The 17,653-nt window shown below is 38.5% G+C and overlaps 1 protein-coding gene across 9 annotated transcripts in view; it reads left to right on the top strand.

Annotated features, from left to right (window-relative positions):
* The window catches only part of HIVEP2 (HIVEP zinc finger 2), a 191,939-nt gene that overhangs the window by 92,249 nt on the left and 82,037 nt on the right, over positions 1–17,653 (top strand). The window lies entirely within an intron of this gene.

Here is a 17,653-nt window from a genome sequence, read left to right as displayed (position 1 = left end):
CCTTTAAAAAGTTACCTTCCTCAAATACGATCATGGCTTCTGATTATATAGCATGCCGTTTGTTAGGGGACCTATACAATAACAATCTGTTTTCAATATCTGTCCTTCATTACCCCCCTAAGTTCCACGAGGACCAGAACCATGGCTTTGGGAATACACAATTGTTGTTTGCTGGATGAATGATTGAATAAATGCGAGAAAGAAACAGTTCACTGTAAACATTTCATTTAAAAAAAGAAAAAGCATAATAATGCTTTTGTGATAGAAAAATATAAAAATTAAATAAAGGCATTTCCCAATAATGAAGTTAGAACAAAATTTAAAAGATTATGATTTTTAAAAAATATATGGCTTTACTTAAGAACAAAAAAATACTGTATTTTCTACAGAAGGAGAGCATAGCATGCCCTCCCAAATTAATCTAGTGGAACATGGAAGTATAAAGCTCTCCAAACCCATCAATTTTAGTCTTACTTGATCGTAATAAACACTTTTTAGTGCCAAAGTAAATTAGGACAATGATCTGGGTAAAAGAATATTCTTAAGCTCTACGAGAAAGATTTTGATTTGGTTGCCAAATTTAGAGCAATGAGCCCTATTTCCAAGGGTGAGAGCGTTCCATCCTTGTTGTAGGCAGACCTGACTGACCCACCTGAAGCTCTGATGCCACATGGTTCAGTCATAGCAGCATAGACAATGAGTAATCGGGGATTGTTCAGTGTATTCAACTTTCTTTGGTTTGGCACTAGTAATCCATTTGGCAGATCAAAATCATGAGCGAAACTGAAAATTGAGTGCATGTAACTATAGGGTTCTTGGATTTCTTTAATGCCCTAAGAATCTTTTTATATTTCCATTATGTATACATTTCCAAATGCTTTGGTTTAGAATCAAACTCACTGGATTAAAAAAAAAAAATATATATATATATATATTTCATCCCTAACTGTGAGGCCATGAACACATTCCTGAAACTCTTGGGGCCTCAAGTCATCTGCAAGGGAGGTATTAACAGTACCTGTCTCATAAAAGACGTAATGAGAAAATACACGTAAACCACTTAGCAAGTTGCTGGAACACAAGGACTCAGTAAATGTTGATTCGTTTTTTTTCTTCTGTGTAATGATTGTTTCAAACTCCATTACTATTTTCTGATCTTTCATTTTCTTACTCGTTTCCAGTAGTAAACCCAAACTGTTAAGCTTCCTTTTTATGGAAATCAGAGGAGTTGAAACAGAGTCTATGCTGCCAAAACTATCTGCTGCGTCTTATAATGAAATCAGATATGCTTGGTGTATATGTGCGTATCTACAGATGAAAGTCCACAGCCCTCAGTCCCGCCAGACTGAGAGCAGGTGGACCCACTTTGGCTGGGAGCCAAAACCTATTAAGAGGACTTATTTACTTTAGGCCCTGATAAAGATGCTTCCTCTTGGTGGTTATTTTTTTTCTCATCTCTTAACACATCAAGACCAAAGGGGGTTGGAAACATAAAGTAAACTTGTAAAAGAAGTAAGAAAATGCTTCTGTAATTATTTTATATTTCCCAGAAACTGATTTTATAAGCCATTTTCTAAGTTCTAAAGAAGACTCCCCCCCCTGAATTTATCACCACAGGGATAAAACTGGGTTTTCAGTGATAATTGCCTGACAGAAATCGTCACATTGTAAAACTAATGTTTTTCGCTTGCTGTAATTTCACGTTTACTCTTCTCAATGCAAGTATTTCCTTGTCCTGCTGTGTTGTAACTTTCAGGGCGAGAACCACTGTTGGGCCTGACCGGAGTCTGAGCAGGATGGGTTAGTCTTCAGAGCTGAGAATGTGAGAAGTCAGTGGACTGTTAGGTAACTCTTCTGAGATTCTCCTGCCGTCCTCATAGGCATTGTGATTGCCAGGATCAGGCTGAAGAAAAGGTTTTCCAGTTTCTGAAACCAGGGAGTTTGTGCAGCTTCTTCGTCGCAAGCAATTTCATCTTGCACAATTTAAATTTGGTTTTGATATTTCCCAGTGGGCATTGTTATTGCATTGATTTAAAATCTGTTTTAAAATAAGGGTTTACTTGGGTGATCGGTAGTTCTGTTCGGCTTGAAAATTCTCTTGAAAGGTCAAAGTTTGCCTTTTTGCTTTTTAGATTTTTACTTTTAAGATTTTTCCAGTCTTGTGTGAGTTCTTTCTGACCCTTTTGGGGCCCCAAATCAATAAGTCAATATTAGTGATTAGTTCATTGTTGAGAATTTGAAATTATACTTGGACATAGTCAAGTCAAATATTAACACAGTCAAATAATCATGTCTATCTACTGTTGACAAAATTTAATCCAGTAAAATCATGTTAGATCTTTTTTTTTCAGTGCTATAGTTATGAAAGGGCTCTCAACTTGAAAAATTAAACGTGCTCAATTATCTTCCGTTTTGAAAGTAAACAAACACAGAACCTCAAACTAATCATCCTAATAGCTTTTCTAGCTCCCGCATTACCTGTCTTGACTGCATCACAGTTTTGATCACCTGCTTAAGAAGACCAGTAAACTTTAATTCTGAAATTTAATGAAGGTTTTTAGACCTTCACTTATCTGACTAGTTGTTGATTTGTATTTGACACTGTTTGTCATTTAGTTTTTGTCCACTTGGCTCTGTGGTGCTGCGACCTGGTACCCCACCTCTGTTCTCAGCCCCTTGCCACACTCCTCTGGCTCTGTAGCTTTCCCCAGAGTACAGCCCTTAGGCCTTCCTCCTGTGACTTCCTAAACTGCTTACACAGGCCCATTGTTCTGTCACCGTAAATGCTAATGAAACAATGGTCTCTCAAACTGGATTTTCAGCTTACGTATTCCTGCTGGTCCTATATTTATATGTCCAATTGTCTGCATGGACATTTCTACTTGAATGTTTCTAAGGTACCTTAAACCTAATTTATTCTGAAACCAAATACATTATATTTCCTTTCGCATTGGGTTTTCTCCTTGTCTGTCTGACAAGCTTCTGCAGGTTACTCTAGAGCCACGTCAAGTGTCTCCACTCTCAGCCCTTCCTTGCCACCGGGCCCTCGCTCTGCGACGGTGCTTGCTGTGACTTGTACTGCAGCACTTCCCGTCCTACCTGCAAGCCAGGTATTCAATGAGGTCAGAATCCCATTTGTGCCCCTTCTGATGCAGCAGAGTACCTAGTGCGGGACAGGTGCATGGTAAACGGTTGCTGAAGGTTAACAGAAACAGCAAATGACAGATATTGAGAAAGGAAGCAAAAATTTTTTTTTCAGCAGGCAGAAAAGTTTGTAACTGGTGAGGTATTAAAAAATAGTTTTGATAGTTTTATAAAAAAGGAAACCATTAGCCTTATCAATGAGATGTAGCCCCTAGAATGTCAGAAGGAAAGAGAAATCTCTGTGTCCTTCCTAGACTTACGGTTGACCTGGTCCTTACGTGTGGTCTGAATGGAGAGTCATTCCCAGAGTCATGGAGCAGGTGCAGCGTTTTCAGTGACTTTTCCAGCTTAGTCACTAAGTTCCTGATGGACAGAGCAGAGCTGAAATACCGGCTTGGGAGAATACTTAGGTGCAATTATTTCCTGAATACACTTTCTCCTATTTATTCTACATTCCCAAAAGGGACTAGGGAGGTCAAGATAAAAGGATAATATGTATGCTTCCGTTTACTTAAGCAGAAAGTAGTGGGGAAAAAATTCCAATTCCATTTCTAGAGGTGATAACCCGCTCAACCCTTCCCTCACCCCCAGATGAGATTGTACGCCTGGGTGTGCTAGTCATGCCCATTTACAATGATCTCTAAATCCACTAAAGTTGTTTATCTTTGGGAGCCAGGAGTTTCATCACATTTCCTTGAGAGGACATTAGGAAAAGTTTGTTGTTAGAATCCTTATGTTGTTAGTATTAACATCTAACTGAATGGAACAGGCCCCTAGTTACCATGGGTGCATCCATGTTAATTTTTAAAATAGGAAGTCTTAGCAATGAAGACTTATCTGCGACTGTCCTGTAATTGAAGGTTAAGTTCTCGGCACTGGGATGCTAGACCAGCCCAGAATTATGTTATGTAACTGTTTCCCTTTTGGCATTCTTAAAAACAAGAAACATGTTTCCAGAAGTCATCTCACATTGAACAGAAAATTTAAATGCATGAATAAAAATTTCATCTCACTTTTTTAATACTAAAAAACTTCACATAGATGTGTAGTTTTGATGTATTTTGTCATCTTATACTGGTTTGGTAGAGTCTCTCTGAGGAACAACAAACAAAACATCCTGTTTTTATAATATCCAACACAAATCCCAGTGGAATTATTACAAAAATAGCTAAGTTTCTTCCTATATCAGTTAGCAGGTTTTTAAAATTTTCCATTATTTAATGTTTCTCTTCAAAGTGTGACTAAAACAAAATTGATTTGTGTCCTCGGGCACTAAAGTCCTGCTAAGTGTTAATTGTCCAGGGTTTTTATAGAGTTTGAAGATAACTGAAGAAAATGTGGGGCCTGACCCACTACCATTGCCATGGTGTTCGTTTTAAATCAAAAATATTTGTAAAACTCTTTTGGTCTTTTTTTTTTTTTCCGTTTTTATTTCATGGTTTCATCATTTTGAAACTTTGCAGGATTCTTTTTTAACTTTTGGCTTAGGTTAAAAATAAGTGAAATTGAATAGAAAAGATATTTTTAAAGGGTTGTAATATGGCTTTAAGACTGGTAAAAAGAGCCAGACCGATGATTCAGAAGCTGAAAATAGCTCTACATTTTAGGCAATCAAGTAAAACTCTCTACCTTGGCCTTCCTCTCACCAGATTAGCAAAGAGTTGGAAGTGATGCCACCTCCCTCCCGCGAGGCCCCACAGAATGCCGTGCTAGGCTTTTGACAAACTGATGCCCAAATGGAACACGTGTTGCTGGGAGGACCACCCTGATATGCAGGGTGGATCGGAGTTGAGTGACCTCGACTGATATTCATTTCCTCTGTGAGGAGAGCTCACAGGACTCTGCTCCACCGAGCATTTGTGTAGCGTGGGTTCTCGTGGTGGCACCAGCCACTTCCAGTGGCCCAGGTGCCCTGCTTCCCTTCGACGCTTGCTTCTGTGAAAGGGCTTCTGGACAGTGATGGCATTCATCCTGGTCCTTAGGAATTGCATGTTAAGACTATGGAAGGGAGAGTGATTGATAGATTTTTTCTTTTACTTTCCTACAAGTGTTGTATTCCCCTTAGTTTGTTTTCTGTATCTTTTTTTTTTTGTATCTTTCTGAAGTTGGAAAAGGGGAGGCAGTCAGATAGACTCCAGTATGCACCCTACAGGGATCCACCCGGCACCAGAGCCATTCTAGCGCCTGAGGCAGAGGCCAAGGAGCCAGCCTCAGCGCCCGGGCCATCTTTGCTCCAATGGAGCCTTGGCTGCGGGAGGGGAAGAGAGAGACAGAGAGGAAGGAGAGGGAGGGGTGGAGAAGCAGATGGGCACTTCTCCTGTGTGCCCTGGCCGGGAATCGAACCTGGGACTCCTGCATGCCAGGCCGACGCTCTACCACTGAGTCTACCGGCCAAGGCCTGTTTTCTGTATCTTTTTACACAAAGAAAGCTGTAAAATAAAATGAGGAGGCTGGAAGGTGATCCTTGCCACCTACCTCCATTTCTGTTGAGCAGGTGGGTCAACCCTTCTGGGTGGAACCTCTTAGGCAGGTCTGCGAGCTGAGTCATCATGGTGGGAAAGCATCTGATGGCTCACCTGAACTTCTCATCACTGAAATGGGACCGTAGACTGTGTCCTGTCAAATAAATACAACTGTCAGGTTGTAATTAACACATGATGCTTCTCTAAATGAAACAGAATTGGAGAGAAATATCTAGGAGGATATTAGCAACGAAACAACCATATTTGTGTTTAAGTGTTCTTAATTACCCCGTGGACCTAATGCCCCATTAAGATGACCAGGAGAATGGGGGTCTCACTCACCTCCACTGTTTTAGACAGTGGCCGTGAGCTGACAAGGACCAGAGGGCATTCACTTGCACTGTGGTGTCTGCTTTGGCAGACAGAAGGTTTGGGAAGTATATTCTTTCCTTTTTCTTTCTTTCTTTTTATTTTTTTCCTTCAAAGGAAATTAAATCAGAGCCCTGCCTGACAGGAGAGGGTAAAATCTCTGAGCAGACCTCCCCCGAGGTTGGAATTTACAGACTCCTCCACGTCCCAGTTTGCTATTGTCCTAAGGCAACACACTCCCCTGCTGCTCTCTGCGTCTTTGGCGGCTCGCCAGCCTCCCAGGGCCTCGGCTTTGATGTGAGGAGCAGGCTGTCCTCCGGCCAGGCTGTTGTTGCCCTGGCCTGGGCTTGACTCACCAGAGTGCCAGGAGGGATGTCCCGCCTTGCACTATACATTTCCACAGCCCAAGTCATCATCAGAGGGAGCCTGCCTCGGTGTCCGCCACAAGTGGCCGCCCCAGCTGCTCGGCTTGGCTTTGCTGGCTTTCGGCGCCTGTCGCCTGTCGTGCAGGGGGAGGGCCTCTCCCCCTGGGGGGAGACACCAGCTCCGCCAGGTCAGCTGTCAGTCTGAAGGGCCTCCTTGGCAAGGCTCAGGGGAACCGACCCAGCGAGTTGAGCAGCTTCCTCTGGGGACATTGCATCGACCTTCATTTGATCTAGGCCTGGCGGTCCGGTTAGTGAGGAAAATAATTGTGGCTCGGGCAATCTTTCTTTAACTGAACCTATTTCCACCATGGTTCCAGGCTTGTAGTTAGGTATCTGTGCTGTTGCAAATTTAACTCTTATAACTTCTGGTAATATCTCTTGGTAATTCTGAAAGCAGGTGGACACACAAACACAGAGGATTATACTGATAAATACTGGGGAAGAAAGAAATGGGATTATGCCTTAGAACTAACCCAAAAGTAAGACCCAGGCCAGAGGGGGTGGGAAAGCAAGTTTTTCATTATGAGCTGTCTCTGGAAGGGCCAGTTTCATTCAGAGTTCTTCAGCAGACTGACTAGTTCAGATGACACTGTACCTTGCACTATATCTTAATAAGATTAATAATAGCATATCCCGTAGAGGGGGAGTTTATTCTTGTAACACCCGTTCCCCAATATTTTATTTCTTTATATTAAATTTTATAATATCCAAAGTTATTTTTGTTTGTTTGTTCATTAGGTTTCATAAATTAACTCTCTAATGAGAACACATTACGTTTTTGGCAGGCTAGCATGAGAAAGACTATTAGCTCTTCTTTGCAGTAGATTGGGAAGTGCAGCCTGCAGATCCCCTGACCCAGTTAGGGGAGGACACCTGAAAGGGTTCAGAGTAGAAAGGGGAAGAGATTTGTAGAAGACAAACCTCACGGTCTTTTTAGGGCATGTCTGTTTGCATTCTATTTAGGGCTTTGTGGCCATTTATGCGTAACAGTTTAGCATCTTCATATTGGTATCTTTCTTGTCATTGATAAGTCATTGCTGTGTGTCATGTGTATGATGTTGGGGACTCCATTGATGCATCCTGAACACTCGGGTCTTATTTAGCAAAGCTCTAATGATGCAGGTATCTATCTTATAACATTCAAGTCTAGATGCTTTGAAATCGCAGAGGTTTTTCATAACGCACTGCTTAAATTCTGTCTTGCAGCAAACACCAGGAATTTCTGTAAGGTAGGAGCATGGCAGGGACAGTAGCTAGCAGTCATGGCACTTAGCACTGATGTGAAATGTGATATTTGCAAGAGTCTCATCTATATTTTCTCACTGCTTACAATATGGGATGAAGTTGGTAGTTCCTAGGACGAAACTGGAACTCAGTGAGATCGTTGACCTGACCTGAGAATGCTAAAATGCGCTGTTTATCTTTCAAATGTGTTTCTTCATTCGGGAGCTTACAGGTACCCTCCCCTTCCTATAATTCTCTTCAGTAAAAGAAGTTTGGAGATTGAATTTTCGTAGTTATATTGATCTTTGCAGTCCTGCTCTGTGTCTATTGAATCCATTGGGCAATATAGCCTATATAGTGTGGATTGACAGGAAAAATTAAAGAGATTTAAAAACAATCTAAGGTTTAATTCATTAATAATTTATTTATTTCCAAGTCATCACATTATACACTTTATTTGGTTTTTTTTATTTTATTGAATTTGTTGGAGTGATACTGGTAAATAAAATTTACAGGTTTCAGGTGTACAATTCTATAACAATGCATTGTATATTGCATTGCGTGCTCACCACCCCAAGTCAAGTGTCCCTCCACCATCTATCCCACATGCACCTCCCTTCATCCCACTGTCCCTTCTGCAATCTCCACACTGTTGTTTGTGTCTATACATTTTATTTGTTTCATTCCTTCACCATTTTCACCCGCCCCCGAGTCCCCGACCCCTCTAACAGCTGTCAGTCCATTCTCTATCTATGAGTCAATAATCTCATTCTGTTTCTGAATGTGTTTTCTTCCCTTAGGCAGTGTGGGAGGAAAGGGAAGAATAACGTTGGAGCTGAGGATGTTGTGTGGGCATGTGCCATCCAAAAGTACCTTAGAGAAGAAAAAAGTGTTTGTTTTTATTACAAAAGTAAAATTAAAACACTAAATAACAAAAAAAAGTGCTCTAATTCTACTGTAGTGAACACTTCTAGTCTAATGCTGTTAAAGTTGTTAATCACTAAGGACATATGTTAATCAAGGGCATACATATGCATAAATGTATATACAAAAATAATAATCCCGTGTTACCAGGTTTACACCTAAAATGTCATTAAGAAGGCTGTTGTTGCCAATGGAGAAAATTTGCATAAGACTAAAAGCAAGACTACCCATCCCTTTACTGACCTGAAATAGCATTTTAATTCCCAAACCTACACATTTTAAAAGAGGGCGGAAGTTTCCTTTATCTGGTTAAAAGTGAATTCTTGTTAAAAGTTTCAAAAGATACTATCTACAGCTGCAAAGCAAGTGCACTGTAGTTTTCTCTCAGCAGAACTGTAGGCACTCCTTACTAGAATCGTCTTTTCTGGTCCTGGCTCTTCTTCCTGGCCACATCCCCCGCAGCCTCTGCCTGATCAAGTCTGACTTGTTCTATGAGGTCATTGGCCACTTTTCTCGGCCCTACTGAACCCTTTCTGTTCTCAGTTCCCTTTATACTTAGAATTAGAATCATTACCACACAGTTTAGCATTTCGCACTTAAGTTTTTAAAATAAGTTTTATGTGCTGGCTCAGGGCTTATGTTATTGTGTACATTATTTTCTCCTGTAACAACTAGCACAGTGTTGGGTAGGAACCTTGCAAAAGTCTTCATTGGTTGATTGTTATTTCTGTGCTCAGGCTATTAGTAAACCATTGTTAACAGACTAGACTAGAGCCATACTTCTCAAAATGCGGACTTCGGATCAATGCATCAGCATCAGCTGGGTGCTTTAACAGCCTGGAGCCCATCCAGACATGCAGAATCATAATCAACATTTTAACAAGCTCCTCTGGGGACTCAGAGGCACAATTTTCATAGCGCTGCTGAGGAAGGTCTCTTTTCCTGGGAAGGGTGGAGACCCCGTGAACCCTCAGCTTCCCCTTTATGCTGGTGTTATACTGTAGTGACTTAGGGACCTGGTTGCAGCATAGTGAACCTGCCACTCTAACTGTAACAGCGAGGTTGTAAATTTGATCTTAACATAAAAAAGGTAACAAAAGGTTTAAAAGTGGCCCGAGGGCCCCATTTAAGTAATCAGGACTGTGTTTAGATTCAGATTCAAAACAAACATCAGATCCAAATCATTAAAATCCCTCTAAATGGCCTCTTAAAATTCTCAAACGGAGGAGCAAAACGTATGATTTCCTTTTCCTTAGTTACCTTTTTTTTTTTCTTTTTCACTTGAAGTGTTTACACCCACTCGACTTGCTATTCTGAACTCTGGGAAAGAAAATTTGTGGGCATCTTGCAGTTTTTCAGGAAACAAGGCTTAGGTTAAATAGCTGTCACATTTTCTCTGGATTTCTTTCTTCGGGAAAGTGGAGAAGCACTTCACTGATGCTGGCACACAGTGTGACTGTCAAAGTGTGACAGGAAAACAGCTTCTGTCCTTTTTTCTCCCCACTTTGGACAGATATTCCTGGCTTTCCCCCCTCCCATTCCTTCTGTCTGTCCTTCCCTTCTCTTTCACCACAGTGTCTGGAATTCTTCGTCGGACAGCATAAGATTCCTTGAGAGTACGCACGTTTGTCAGATCAAGGAAGACAACCGTGGATGTAATTAACATGTGCAGCAATATGTGGACGATTCTTTGTCAAAGTTTAGTTTACAATATGTTATTAAAACACTTCTCTGTTAGTTTTTCTGTTCCTTTGAACTCAAACCTATTTCCCAGATAACAGAAATAAAAGCCATGGGTTGGGCTGGAGGGGCAGGGCAAGGGTGTTAGGTAACCTCAGCCATTGAGCTGTGCTTTACATGAACTCAGGGTTTCGTCTTGTAAATATACGAAGAAAATAAATTGATTGCGGGGGATGTTATTTTGTGGCTGTGTCATTTGCATACAGTTTAATTCCACTTTGGTTTAGGTAATTCAGATGTTTTATTTTAGATAGGACTTAACATACTTGTCTTCTGTTTCATCAGTGTTCACCTACAGGTAAAGCGTATTTAGGGGACCTTGGGAGGAATTAACATAATTTAGTTGCTCAACTTGAGGAATGAAGTATTTCCAAGCAAGTGAAATGAAAATGAGGAAAAACAGAACCAGGAGACTTGGAGAATATAAATATTTATTGAGTATTAAGTTAAAATGTAGAGTTGCATCATAATATACTATGGGTTTTATTTATTTTTTTTTAACATGGGAAAGCAAAATACTGAAAAGATGCTAATATCTTTGATCAACACAAATTTATTCAGATCCCTAATGGGAATTTCTTTGGGAATGGCTTAATCAAATAATATAATCTGGGGGAAATGTGTGAGAATTTTGTGAGTATACATGTGAACACAAGGAAATATCAAGGAATACTTGAAAAGAGAGAATCAGGTATAAAATCTAGCCCTACCGTGGATTTAAACATACTGTAAACAACAAATGTGATTAAAACTGCTTAGTTCATGCATGTCGTGCTCATGTATTAATGCACATGCAGATTGTGCAACACAGCGCCAATCACATCATATTTACTGTCTGAACAAACGTTAAATTTGTGGCTCAATGGAGCAACATGGGGAACCCAGAAATGGACCGGTTACAATACTATCTACACATCAAATGGTATATAGCAAGCTTAATATATAGTAGGGTGGATAACTTGGAATTTGTCATTAATACAGTGTGTCCGTAAAGTCATGGTGCACTTTTGACCGGTCACAGGAAAGAAACAAAAGACGATAGAAATGTGAAATCTGCACCAAATAAAAGGAAAACCCTCCCAGTTTCTGTAGGATGATGTGGCAGCATGTGTGCATGCACAGATGATGATGTAACACTGTGTATACAGCGGAGCAGCCTAGGGCCATGCCAGTCGAGATGTGGACGGTACAGAGGAAAGTTCAGTGTGTTCTGTGGCTCGCTAAATTCGAATCCATGACCAAAGTGCAACATGAATATCGGTGCGTTTATAACGAAGCGCCACCACATAGGAATAACATTACTCCGTGGGATAAGCAGTTGAAGGAAACCGGCAGTTTGGTGGAGAAACCCCGTTCTGGTAGGCCATCAGTCAGTGACGAGTCTGTAGAGGCTATACGGGATAGCTACCTAAGGAGCCCTAAAAAATCTGTGCGTGAGCCCACATCGAACTGCACTGAATAGGTATGAAACTGGGAGAGTTTTTCTTTTATTTGGTGCAGATTTCACATTTCTATCATCTTTTGTTGCTTTCCTGTGACCGGTAAGAAGTGCACCATGACTTTGTAGACACACTGTATTTAAATATGAACCTTGCACTGTGGATCCAAATGCCAGATATATGAAATGATTAAATACAAAAAAATATATACTTACAGAACAATTGTAGAAAAATTAATGTGCCTATTATATTAAAAGCTCATTTAAATTCATAAAAAATACAGAACCTAAATCTAGCCAAATTATGTGAATAGATAATTTTACTCAAGATAAAAGTCAAAATGATTTTAAAATAGGAGAATAGTTATGGTTACCATTAAAATGAAAAGGCGACTCTGCAATTCCATTTTGCATGAAATAAACCACCAAGAAATTGGATCGCATGCACTGGTGAGGAAGTTTGGGGAAAGGAGACTGACGCTCACCTATAAATATATTACTGGTGGCTTTATAGGTAATTTCAATCTCTTGACATCAATTTGGCTATAGATGTGAGGTCAATAAGATATTTATACACTTTTGCATAATAATAATAATATTTCCTGTTATTATTTTAAGGAAAAAATAGTGTCTCTAGTGTTAAAAATAAATGAGAACATCTGAAATGTTCCGACATATAGGAATGATTAAGAAAATGACTAAGTATGCTCACTCCATTAAATATAATACGGTTAGTAAAAATGAAAACTATGTGAATCACATGGAAATATAGGATGTGTTTACAAGATAGTAAGTGAAAAATTGGGATGCGTCATTAAATATGTGTTAGAAGAGCATCTATGTAAAAATATGCATATATGGGGTAAATAAATATGAGAATTTTAAAAAAATGCAAATGAAAACAATCGTGTTCAGGTGGTGGTGTTTTTCTTGTTTAAAATTGTCTTGAATGTTGTTATATGTTTATAATTAAGATTAATAGAAATTACTGAGTAAGACAGCCGTACTAATTCTGGCCATTAAAGTACTGCTTTCCAAATGTTATCTTTTAGCTCTGCCAAAATGTGCCAAGATGCCTTGGGTATGTAATAGTCTCTAGGTGTTCTCAGACTCCTTATTCTCCTTGGCCAGTTTTTTACTAGATTGGCAAATAAGCGAGTTGATTAGAACCACGATGAAGAGGGTGGCATGGAGACTGTAGTATTTCCGGGTCTGTTCTCATTCACTTTGCACTCATTTCCTTCCCATTCTAAACCGAGAAGCATCTTGAACATCTCTGGTGCTCAATAAACTCCTGCAAAATATAATTGAACGTTTGCCTATGAGAGGTAAAGAAGCTCTATGATGAAAGGGGGAAAATGGTGCAATTGCAGTCAGGAAACCTGCCTTCCATTTGTAGTGACCTTGGGCAAGTGACTGTGACCTTCTGGGCTTCAGTTTCATGCTCAATAAAAGGAGGCTATTTGATGACCACTAGGGAAGAGTCCAGGACTATTGAGACATTAAAATTTGCTACAGTAAAATGCTCCCTAAAAAGCTGGTTTATTGTGTTCATTGTTATAACAGCACCTACGACTGAAGGGCTCCCAGTGTCCTGTCAACTCAGGAAGCATGGCTCTTGTATACTTCATGAGAACGTTACTCAAATCTGTCCTTGTAGGTATATCTGATTTATTATATGCAAAGAAATGAAATAGACCAACTGGTGACAATATGGTCAAATATTATTTAGTGATAAATCACTCCACCATTTAAACCCTGTAACTGACTGAAAGACAGAGTTCGGGTGTATTTAGATGTTCTGATGGAGCCCAAATACCTCTCACTGAGGTGGAGTTTCTGTTTTGTTTAGTTTCATTAGTGTGGTGAGGCAGGCAATAAAAATAAATTAAAGGGAAGGAGGTTTAGACTCCACAGGTTTCATCCGGTTATACAACTATTTGGGGTGTTGCACTGCAGTGTCGTGTAGAAATTGAAGGGACTCTATGATCCTATTCCAGGTGTCACTGTTCACTTCTAAAAAGATGAAAATTTCTAAAGAATGTTGCATTGTGGTTTGTACATATGAGGCCTACTTGTTAAGTAGGCAACAGATCTGTGTCTTCTGTGCTAGTTAGGGGCAGTCATTTAACAGAATCATCCAAACAGGTGACTCATATATTTTGTACTCGCTGCTTTTGAAGTGTGATATGGGGTGCCATATCACCATTGAAACATTTCTAGGTAATTTGAAATCACTGACCATTCAGATAACCATAGTTAGATGGAAACTAGAGCAGTATTATAGGTGAGCAACCTTTTAAAATATTGGCTTAATGACTGGCCACAGTCAAGTAATCTAAGCCCTCTTATGCAGCAAGAACTACGTATTTTAAGAAAATCATACTTAACCTAAGAAATGAACAAGGAAAGAGGAGTGGTCAACTTTGACTTTCGCACTGGTCAATTTTATATTATATATTGAAAAATTAGTGAGAAAGTATTCTTTTTTAAACTTATTCTTTATTATAGTTAACATATAATATTACATTAGTTTCAGTTATACAACATAGTGATTAGATATTTGTATACCTTGCAAAGTGATTACCACGATAAGTCAAGTACCCACCTGGCACTGTACATAGTTATTACAGTATTGTTGTATTATTGACTATGTTCCCTCTGCTGTTACTTTACATCTCCATGACTATTTTTATAACTGGAAGTTTGTATTCTTAATCCCTTTCCCCCTAGTTGCCCACACCCCTAACCACCCTCCCATCTGGTTACCATTGTTTGTTCTCTGTATCTATGGGTTTCTGTTTTGTAGTGAAATCAAATGGTATGAGTCTTTCTCCGTCTGACTTATTTTACTTTGCATTGATACCCTCAAGTTTTATCCATGTTGTCAAAGATGACAGAGTATCATTCCTTTCATGGCTGAGTAAGTTTCCATTGTGTGTATATCCCATTGTCTTTGTCCGTTCATCTATCAGTGGACACCTAGTTTAGATCACATATTGTATCAATAAATCATGCTGCAGTGAACATTGGGATGCATAGATCTTTGCAAATTAATGTTTTATATATATATTTTTTTACCCAGAAGTGGGATTGCTGGGTCATAGTTGTTCTATTTTTAATTTTTTGAGGAACCTCCATAGTGTTTTACAAGGTGGGTATACCAAATTTACAATCTCCCCAGCAATGCATAAGGGTTCACGTTGGTGACAAAGGATTCTTAAGAGTCTTGAAGTTCACTCTGCACCATGAGAAGAAGCACCATTACTTTATCTTGGAAAGTGACTTACATAAAGATAAGTTGTTAAATAGTGCACTAACAAAACCGCTGTGGTAAGAATTCAGAAATGGTACTCTGAATATAGTTATCAAATATTATTTGAAAGAGGCTTTCTAATTCTTTCATGAGAGGCCTGGAAAAAGAAGAAATTATTTTTGTAGCTCTAGATGTTCAAATATGAAAAATAAGTGTACCATTTGGTATCATTTTGCAGTTAACTGTTTAGGTGCCTATATTTTTTTGATACAGTGGACTTTAAAATAACCAAACCATTTGTCTTGTTATCTTTATAGCAAGAACCCTAGAATAATAATTAGAACTATCTGTCTCTGTGAATGAATAAATATCTTGAGACCATATCCAAATATGGTTCCTAGATAACTGTTTCTTGAATAACAGTAAGACAGAAATCAGACATAGGTTATCTTGAAAGTGAGACTTTATTACCCATGACTATTCTGGGTTTCTATTTACTATGTATAAGTTATTGCTACTTGTTTTCATTGTTAGAAACATTTTTGAGTTTTGTTTTTTAATTTTGTTTAAAAAATTACATTTAAAGGGATGACATTGATCAATGATAGTACATAGGTTTCAGGTGAACATCTACATGGCATTTGAAGTATTGATTATGTTATGTACCCATCACTCAAAGTCAAATCATTTTCATCACTGTATATTTGTCCCTCTTTACTCCCTTCCCTTGTCCCTTCTCCCCTACATCCTCCTTCCCCTGGTAACCACTTCACTTTCATCTATGTTCATAAGTCTTAGTTTTATATCCCACCTAAGTGTGAAATTATATAGTTCTTAGCTTTTTCTGATTTACTTATTTCACTCTCAGGGTCCATCCATGTTGTTGTAAATGGCAATATGTCATCATTTCTTATGGCTGGGTAGTAGTCAATTGTATTTATGTCCCACATCTTCTTTACCCAGTCCTCTATCAAAGGACACTTTGATTGTTTCCATGTCTTGGCCATTGTGAATAATGCTGTGATGAATATGGGGCTGTATGTGTCTTTATGTATAAATGTTTTTGAGTTTTAAAGATAGATACCAAGTAGAGGAATTGCTGGGTCATATAGTAATTCTATTCTTAATTTTTTGAGGAACTACCATACTTTCTCCCATAATGGTTGTACTAATTTACATTCCCACCGGCAGTGAATGAGGGTCCCTTTTCTACACAGCCTCTCCAACACTTGTTATTATCTGACTTGTTGATAATAGCCAATCTAACAGGTGTGACATGATATCTCATTGTAGTTTTGATTTGCATTTCTCAAATAACTAGTGAAAATGAACTTTTTTTCATATATCTGTTGGCCATTTGTATGTCTTCTTGGGAGAAGTGTCTGTTCGGGCCCTCTCTCCATTTTTTAATTGGATTGTTAGCTTATTTGTTGCTGAGCTTTGTGAGTTCTTTATATATTTTGGATACTAACCCCTTATTGGAGCTGCTGTTTATAAATATCATCTCCCATTTGGTTGGCTGTGTTTTTGTTTTGTTGTCAGTTTCTTTTCCTGTGCAGAAGATTTTAGTTTGATATAATCCCATTCATTTATTTTGCCTTTACTTCCCTTGCCTTTAGGGTCAAGTTCATAAATTGTTCTATACAGCCAATGTCCATGAGATTAGTACCTATGTTTTCTTTTATGTAATTTTTTGTTTCAGATCTTATAATTAGGGCTTTGATCCATTTTGAATTAATTTTTGTGCAGGGGGACAAACTGTAGTCAAATTTCACATTTTTATATACGGCTTTCCAATTTTCCCAGCACCATTTATTGAAGAGGCTTTCTTTTTCCAATAATGGATAACAAATTTATTTCAAACATTTAAAAAAAAATACTTGAGAAACTATTAATTAAGTTTTCCTGCATGTGTAGTGGGAAATGAGGGAGTCACGGTGTGTGGCTAATTCCAAATTGTATAGTAAAAAACAAAAAAGCATGTATTTATGGTGTTTGAGTACGTTTTTGAACTTGAATATATTTATAGTTGTATTTGATGTTCTGGGACTTTAAAACATACTATTCTGGGGGGACCTGATTCTAAAGTAACCGGAAGCTGTCCTATTTTCTGTCTTATTCTTCTGGTCAACACTTCAGCATCCCATTTATTTTAGGCTCTCGCCAGTTAAGATGTAGCTTGCTTTATCTCAGACTTTCTTATGGAGTTGAGAAAATGATGTAATAATAGGGCTTCAGAAAAAGTACATCCACAAGTAAAATGAATATAATTAACTTCTATTATTTATAAACCACAATTCAGCTGCTTATGGGTCTTTAAAAAACTGCTTTCATGATAGACAAGGCGTAACATTTTAAGAATGATTTGTAAATTCATATTAGTGAGTTCTCACCAAATGATCTATCAGGGTATTAGTTTATATACCTTAATAGCTATATTAGTTATATACCTTAATACTATAACCTGCATATAGTATTTTCATTGCATTAATAAATTAATAAGATTCAATGAGTCAAATTCCAAAGCAGTTGATTGCATCTTTCCCTCAAGTCTAATTTTACATATTCTACTAGACATTATATAGTCATCATTTCCATGTGCCAATCCATACTGAAAATAAACCCTTATACTCTCACACTCTGTTTTGTTATTTTATTGTTTTCTCTAAGC

Source organism: Saccopteryx bilineata, chromosome 12, assembly GCF_036850765.1.
Source record: "Saccopteryx bilineata isolate mSacBil1 chromosome 12, mSacBil1_pri_phased_curated, whole genome shotgun sequence".
In the NCBI taxonomy this organism is placed as follows: Eukaryota; Metazoa; Chordata; class Mammalia; order Chiroptera; family Emballonuridae; genus Saccopteryx; species Saccopteryx bilineata.
The sequence above is the reverse complement of the archived record's forward strand: the minus strand, read 5'-3'. Positions and strand labels throughout refer to the sequence as shown.